Raw genomic sequence first — 8,137 nt, 5'->3', positions numbered from 1 at the left:
CAGAACAACTGTTATGGCTAATATCTGTAGCCACTTTTAAATTTTTTTTATAACAATGGTGTCTCTACCATTGCACGAACATGCTGTGATTGATCAACTCATCTAAGCTAATACAATTAATGCTGTTAGGAATAGTACATAAAATGCAATCAGGAAAGAAAACGATGCATTCATATTAAAAATAACAATCAAATCATACAATGCATCCTATATTCACATTTCTAAACAAACAAGTTTCAAAATACAACAGATCGCCAGTTGTAAGTATAATAGGAGCAGAGGATGATGATCAAATAGAGCAAGTTATAAGATCAGACCCAAAACCATCCAGAATTGCTAGCAGGTTCGCCGGAACACAACTTTGAGAATAACCATTACAACCTTACTCTGACATGGTGACTCCAAGCACTTTCTAACTCCGATTCTCCATTAAGACTTCATCATCTAGCTCCTAGATCTGAAGAGAAAATGCTTTGGCCGGCTTGTGCTACGCCCATGCCAAGCTTGGGTCAGGCCTTTGCTCTTAAGTGTCAGGTTGGGAAGCAACCCTTAGTAAATAACCTAGTTTTTCCCTGCCTAAAGCTTACTATAGTTCAACTAGGATAAGCGCCAACCAAATTCCAAAAAGAGTGCAGCATACACAAGCAACTTGTGAATAAACCTATTGATCACATACTAGTCATTGGCACCATAGCTTAAAAGAAAGAGCACACGCACTTGGAGGGCATAACCCACCATCTTTGAGAAAGCTGTAATGGTCACATCTTTTCCTTCTTGTTCTATCTATTAATGGATGGCATGAGATGAAGAACCTGAAGAAAAACATTAAATTTGCAGATAACGTGTGATGCACTCCAAAAAACCATACCTTAGCTTTTCCTATTGGAAGGCAGAAACTGGAATCAAGAACTTCCATTGAAATAGGGAATGACTCTCCATATTTGGAGCATCCTAAAATCAATGCTAATTAGATAAATACTTCAAGTTTCACATGACAAAAATAGTTCCACGTTCAAAAAGCTACTTACAACAACTCATTTTCAAGAAAAACTACAGGATCAGGATCTCTAATAGTAGCTTTTCAAAGGCCTCGAGCGTCTTCTGATGAGTATGGAGTCAGAACTTTCAACCCAGGAACATGAGCATACCAAGCTGCATAACACTGGATATGATTTCAAAATGAGAACCATCCTACATTTCTTCTAACACACTTTAATGCATTATACAACATATTTAAGTTAAAGTTGCTTTACTAAGCTCTATTCACTAACAATAAATGCAACTTACATTAAACAACAAAGTTTCAAACATCTTAAACTACTAAAAGATCAATCAGCTTGACTCAAATTTCTAGTTTAAAATAGCATTTATGACAACATAGAGAGAATATAGCAACTTACAACTTGCACTTTGCAGCTTCCTAAAATATATAACAGATAATTAGAATGAAAATTAGTTTTTTATTAAGCCACATTAGGTAATTCAAAATGGTAGAATATAAGTAGATTAAAGTGAAGTATTAGTGCAATAAAAAAATGCTAGTGAAATTGGGTAGATTAGCTTTCCCCATGTGTGTACATATCAGTGCCACATCTAGGTTATATCCTGAGCCATATGCCTGCGTAATAATCCATTGATATTTTTATAAATAACTTATTCTAACGATGACAAGTTTAGCTCTTGTCCATCATTTTCTTGCACATAAATCAAAGGCCATGAACTTCCCAGATTTGCAAGAGAGTCAGTTTTTATATATTTGGAGGACTGGTGCTACATGAAGAGATTTTGCCCTATCCGGTTGAAGATTCGTTGAAAACTCATTTCATGTTGTTGCACGTACAAATAGAAGGATGCATCGATTTGTTGAGTATGTTTGTCTTGAAAAGTTCAGCGCATTTGTTACTTATTTGGATCATTTTTTATATTTAATCTTGGCATATCCACTATTATTTTGTTTTGCAACAACTGGTTCTCTTTCTTTTTACCTTTAACCAAGTTCTTTGTTCCAAAGATCATTTTAATTATGAGAAGGTGCCACCATAGTCTATTCTAGACCCTAGGTAAAAATGGAAGATTGATGTTCGGTGTCATAAAAGATTTGCCAATCTACCATTCAAAAGCCAACACCGAAGTTTTGGAAGGCTAATATAAAGATGATGATGAAAAGACGACAACGACATATTAAGAATAGAAAAAGTTCCACTAGTACAGGTTACTTTGTTTAAGAAGAAAAGAAGTACAAAAGCGAGGCATTTCTACTAATCTAAGATTTGAATATAGCATACAAGCTAGCAACTGAGACTCTCCCTAGCTTTTAATGAAGTGTGAACTTTTATACAACTCATGAAACTCTAAATATCTCAGGAAATCATAACTCACAATCCTTTTTCTTTCTTTTTTTTTTTACTTTTTTTTTTCTTAACTCATCATCATTTTAAAGAAATTTTTACCATACAAAATGAAGCATTTCAAGCATTTCAAAAGAACTCAACAAAACATGTATAACAGTTCCCATACATTCCCCCAAAAATTCAAGAGATGCATTGTACATTTCAGTCCCATGCACTCCTGCTTTAAAAAAAATAAAAATAAATAAATAAATAAATAAAAAACACCCCATGCACCATGGCATTGGTTTAAAGATGTTAACCAATGATTAGTCTAAATAACTATGATCTTTTTCTTTTTTAGGACATCTAAAACTCAGAAGGTTGAAGGAGTCAAGCTCCTTATCTTTTTCTTTTTCTTTTTCTTCCTTTAACCAAGAAATGGTTAAACAAAAAGACCAGTGAACTAGCATAAATGAGAATAATAGAATCTACCTTGCTTACTTCTCTAGATCTTAATTGCAAGATCCCACTGAAACTACGCTTGCACACTCATGATTACTATCACTTAAAGCATTCATCCCCTGCAACTTATGAACACAAAAATACACTAAACTTCGCGTAACTAGCAGATTGGTTAACTTTAGCTTTGCAACCTCTTAAAAAAAAAACCAAAATATACATATCATATTGAAAGCCAAAACATGCATACCTATGTATTTGAAAGCTGCCCATGAATATGGTTTGGCCTCGAGTTGAGATCAATCATTGTAGAGGCGATCTTGTCCGGATCTTCTGTGTTAGCGTATAACACTGGAACAGGAGAGACCCTGTGGTTTTGCAGTTTCTCATTCATTGTCAATTTAGGCAGCTAAGTCTATTGCCTACTAAATTCAATTGGTTTTGTAGGTTGTGAGGCCTGCTCTTCCAAAGGAATGGGTTTGTCCCCTGGAAACTATATTGAAACCAAACAGGTATTAGTTTTGTGAGGTCTCTTACAGGCAAGGATCCAACCCGATGCCCTCTAGAACAGAAACTAACCTCAACCCTTTGCCTCAACAGTAAATATCTTCCATGGGTTCTTGCACCTCCAACATGTATGGTCATGTCATAGTGCAATCAAAGGGAACTCCCATCTATATCGTAGTAAAAGAACGCTACATCTAGTGTCCAAGAATAAAAATAAGTTCAATTCTTTCTTAAGTTCAAGGAAAAAGGACCTTCATGGCAAAAAAAATAAAAAAATGAATGCATATTCAACCATTGCTTGTCCACAAAAAAACTTAAGGACATCCCTACTGATACCTTATAGGCACACAGATCTGATTTGACATCGATTGTCTCTTCGATCTGGGAAGCATATACATGAGGGCAAACATTTTTTGAGCAGTACTATTTCAAATGCTCTGTCGCCTCTGTCCAACCATGAACCTGCAATGGAAGGCCATATAATGCAGTACTTTGAATGTTGCACATGTAATAAATGCCAAGTAGAGAACTGGGGAATCTGCTAGAAACAAAGGTATGATTCAACACTGTAAAGGAGAAATCAAATAACTGGTTATTGTCAGCCCACCCATGAATTTTTTTAAGAGCCCAATGATGAGTCTGATATGATAATGTTGATAGGATCTGTCAATAGAGAAAGTATTTAAGCCCAAATCAAACCTAAGGTAGAAGTTAAGAAACTTGTGTAAATGCTATTCTATCTAGCTCCTATGATTGTCAAATGTTGTAGTGCCAAAACCTCTTGGAATCTATATCTTGTGTAGCTCATCTTCATATTCAAGATTAAGCAATTCAAGTACAAGTTCAAGATGTTCCAATTCAAGATTCAAGCAGCTCAAGTATAAGAACAAGAGATTCTTGTACAAGTTCAAGTACTAGGTCAAGTTTTCAAGCTTCAACTATATTAAGACAGTGTGCATTACTTTAAGAATTCAAGTTCAAGTAATCTTCTCAAGCTTAAGCTCATATACTCAAGTTGAAACACAAGTCACAAGTACTTCAATTTCAAGCTTCAAAGTACTTCAAGATGTCAAGCTTCATGTACTTCGAAATCAACTATCAACTGAAGCGAATGATATTTCAATGTTCAAATTTCACCTATAAGGTATGAATGACCTTAGATTGACCATAGGTTAGGTCATATGGATTACATACTTAATTTAGGTCATTATATAATTTTATAGGCTTTTTCTCGACTAGTCTTAGCTTATGTTTGACTGGTCCTAGCACTGGCTCGACCAGTCAAAGGTTTGTTACTAATTTTCGAAATTTTTTGTTGGACCCTTGACCAGTCCTGGAGACTGCTCGACCAGTCGAGTGAACAGTGCTCAACCAGTCGAGCAGGCTCGACTGAAAGTCCAACAACCATTTTTAGTCCCACTCAACCAGTCGAGTGCAGGACTCGACCAGTCAAGCAAGCCACTCGACCAGTCATGGAACAGTCTCATCTTATCGCATCCGAAATTTTGAATTCTTGTTGGTCCTTCGACCAGTCGAACTGACCACTGGGCCAGTCGAGTGAACAGTAATTTTGCCTATAAATAGAGGACAATTTTCAGAGTTTTCCATTCAATTCCAACATAATCAAGACACCACTCTGAGAGATAAGTTTGTGATATTCTTAAGCTATATTATGTTCATTTAATATTCTCTTTAATTTAGTTTTTTTACATTTGATTTTGAATTCTCTATTCCAATCTTAATTGAAGAAGGGATTTAAGTTTTTCCCTTTCTTGAGATCAAAATCAAATCAAGCTAGCCCAAGGTGATTTAATCTAAAAATCATTTAGAACTTAGAACCCTTTCATAAGTGAGTGTGGATATTGAACATCTACATTGAATTGGTTCTATCGGGCTCCATCAAAGGAGAATATCCAGATAAGTATGTTTACATTTTTGTAAATTTCTTTTTGGTTTTTGAGGTTGTGCTAGAAAAAAATCTCTCTTTCTTTTTCTGGTTTGTCTAAGGTGATCCAGAAAATCTCAGAGTGTGGAGTTTTTAAATTGAGTAAGCCCACTAGAAAGACACAATTGTGAAGGTTTTAGGTGAACCTTGAAAAACCTATTTTATAGTGAAAGCCAATATCCACTATGTGAGGATATTGGGAGTGGAGTAGTTGTGTGGCTATTTTTTAATAGTTGGTGTATACACAAGCGAACCACTATAATTGCTGGAGTAATGAATGGTTGAATGTGACTAAGTGTGTGAATGTTGTAATTTATTTTTCCAGCATTTGCGGTGAATGATTGTAATTTACTTTCAGTACATGTGGTGAATGTTGTAATTGCAGTAGAATTTTATTTCTATTTTATTCTTTATTCCTTTGTATCAGTTTGAGATTTTGATACATAGACCGTTCTATGAATTAGGTTGTCCTACCATAAGCCATTGGTTTTTGGTGTAAGGTTGTGCTTAGAACAACATTGTATCAACCTCTCAATACTTATGCATTTGAGGTTGCTATTCATTTCTGCTATTTGAATTGTTAAGTACTATCATTGTTGATTTCTTTCTTATTCCACCTTAAAATTTTTAATTTTTCATAGTCCTATTCCCCCCCCCCCCTCTAGGACTCTTAGCTCGGCCTTTTCAACTTGGGCATTGGAGTATGGCACAATGCTTGTCTCCTCATTGCCCTTGTAAAGGGCATTTTGACCAAAATGTCCTTTAAATTAAAGGAAGAATATGGAGACAAGGCATGACTTTAACTAGAGAACTAAGGTCTTATTACAATACACATGGTAAAATACAAAATCAAGGATTTCATAAAGCATATTAATAGATTACATAGTAGAAAAGAGTTCAAAATCATCACTGAAAATATAGATAAACCAAAATTTGAAATTTTATGCAAGAGAACGCTCTACGTACCTTTCAAGAAGAAGCATTCAATCTGATATAAAATGAACCACTAATCCACTAGGAACATGGTTTCTGATGGTTGCCACCTTAGGTCAATCCAAAATGCCCCATGCTAGATGATGATGGGGTCCTCTTCTCGCTCTCCAAACTCTCCCAATGAAAGAGCAAAAAAAACTTAGCTGATAGCTATTGATAATTGCACAACATATCATTCAAAGATGATGAAAACCACATCACAATCACTTGATCACATACCTGTTTTAGCAAAAATTCATTTTTTAAAGAGAGAAAAAAAAAAGGAGAGGATTAGCTTTCTCCGTATTCTCTCTCTTTTTTTCTTTTTTTCTTTGGTTTTCATATAAAGAGCGCAACTTCGACTGATAAAAGACAATTCATGGGAATCTCACGCAGTTCACAAAATGTGAAAATTTAAACACCTATTTGGAAATGCATGTTAAGATTCTTGCTATCTGTTATCAGATGGCAAGAGACGTGCAGTCTCCTAGTGTACAATGTGCACACGATATCTTCCATGAAAAATACAAAAGTCGTATTTGAGTAAATTAACATAGCAGTGCCAATTTATATTTGGAAGCAACGAACGGTAAGCTTTTGATTCATTCATATAAATAGATGAGAAAAGGAATATTATCAAGAGGGAAACAAAATGCCGCTCCTAGGACCGAACCCAACATGACATTCCTAGCCCGCCAAAGTTAACCTAGCACTATAATGAGAAGAGAAAAAGGATTGGATAAAGTGTTGGCTAAGTGGATGATTGAATCAATGCCATTTATCTAATATAAAAGAGTGGTTTTCTCAATTAAGCTTGAAATCTTCGAACATAGTTCATAAGTCATAACAAACCTTTCATAAACATGAAAAAGAATAGCGGGCAAATAGCTACCAACCATGATAAGTAGCCTGGATCAATCTACTAAGGATCTTGAAACAAATAGCTACCAACCATGATCTGCCAATCATAGTTCTGATTGTAAGTACTGTGAAAGAGTTCAATGAGATCAAGGACTCATAGCAAAGAGTGATAGAAAATTAGCAGGAAGAATCTGTAAAAGGGATGAACACCTGTACCAACACATGCTATGTCAAGAACTGCTTGCCATGAGAATATAAATTTCAGACAAATGATATAATGTAGTTAAGTAATAAAGACATGAAAACATTACATCTGTGAGGAAGAGGAAAGTAATGGAAAGATATTCAAACATATGGGAGAGAGGTCACCATCTAAATTCATTCATAATTCACCTGAAACTTAACACAAAGATTAGTTGTGTTTCAAACTATAACGAATATATGGAGTATCTTGCAAGCTAACAATACTGATATGGTCAACCTCAAAAAATGACTGAATGTCCTAAGAAGAGTTTTCAAATTGCTGTCCTCCAACTTTACCTTCCAAACCATCATGGGAGTCTTTTATTGGCAATTGGCCTCCCTCAAGATCAGACAGAAAAGTCAATTCAAATTCTCCTACATGCTTGTACATCCTACAAAATATAGCTCAATGTTTGTCAAATTAAATGTTCCTCTTTAGATAGCCTCCAAATAGCATAAACAGGTCTCCATCAAAAACAACAAACTGCCTTTAGAGTTGTTGAAATAACATTTAGAACAACAATAGGCCTCCAAAAGGCTGTAGCTAATCCCCAACCTCATTTAAAAACTCAACAGAACCCCATAAAACTAGAACTCACTTAACTAGATCAGAAGATCCTTTAAGAGTTAATGAAAAAACATTTAGAACGAACAATAGGACCAAGGCGTTATTTGCCACAAAAATTATTGAGTTGTTTCAATTTAGGCATTGCATTAATAGGCAAGGCATCATTTTGTTGTCAGCGATGTTTACTAAAATTTGCCAACCCCACTACTTTTCCATTCTGGGTCATGCAATCTGAAATACGGACCATTGCAA

At 35.2% G+C, this 8,137-nt stretch overlaps 1 long non-coding RNA gene across 2 annotated transcripts; it reads right to left on the bottom strand.

Annotated features, from left to right (window-relative positions):
• Positions 1-213: 213 nt before the first annotated feature.
• LOC131253940 (uncharacterized) lies at positions 214-6,651 on the bottom strand. Of its 2 annotated transcripts, XR_009175371.1 has the most exons (4): positions 6,208-6,651; positions 1,029-1,162; positions 869-951; positions 214-783 (listed from the first exon to the last, which is right to left on the bottom strand). It is a non-coding gene; the product is annotated as an uncharacterized LOC131253940 (long non-coding RNA). The 2 variants fall into 2 exon arrangements; XR_009175372.1 differs by lacking the exon at positions 6,208-6,651 and having other exon boundaries at positions 1,029-1,387.
• Positions 6,652-8,137: the final 1,486 nt, after the last annotated feature.

Source organism: Magnolia sinica, chromosome 8 (assembly GCF_029962835.1).
Source record: "Magnolia sinica isolate HGM2019 chromosome 8, MsV1, whole genome shotgun sequence".
NCBI lineage: Eukaryota > Viridiplantae > Streptophyta > Magnoliopsida > Magnoliales > Magnoliaceae > Magnolia > Magnolia sinica.
The sequence above is the reverse complement of the archived record's forward strand: the minus strand, read 5'-3'. Positions and strand labels throughout refer to the sequence as shown.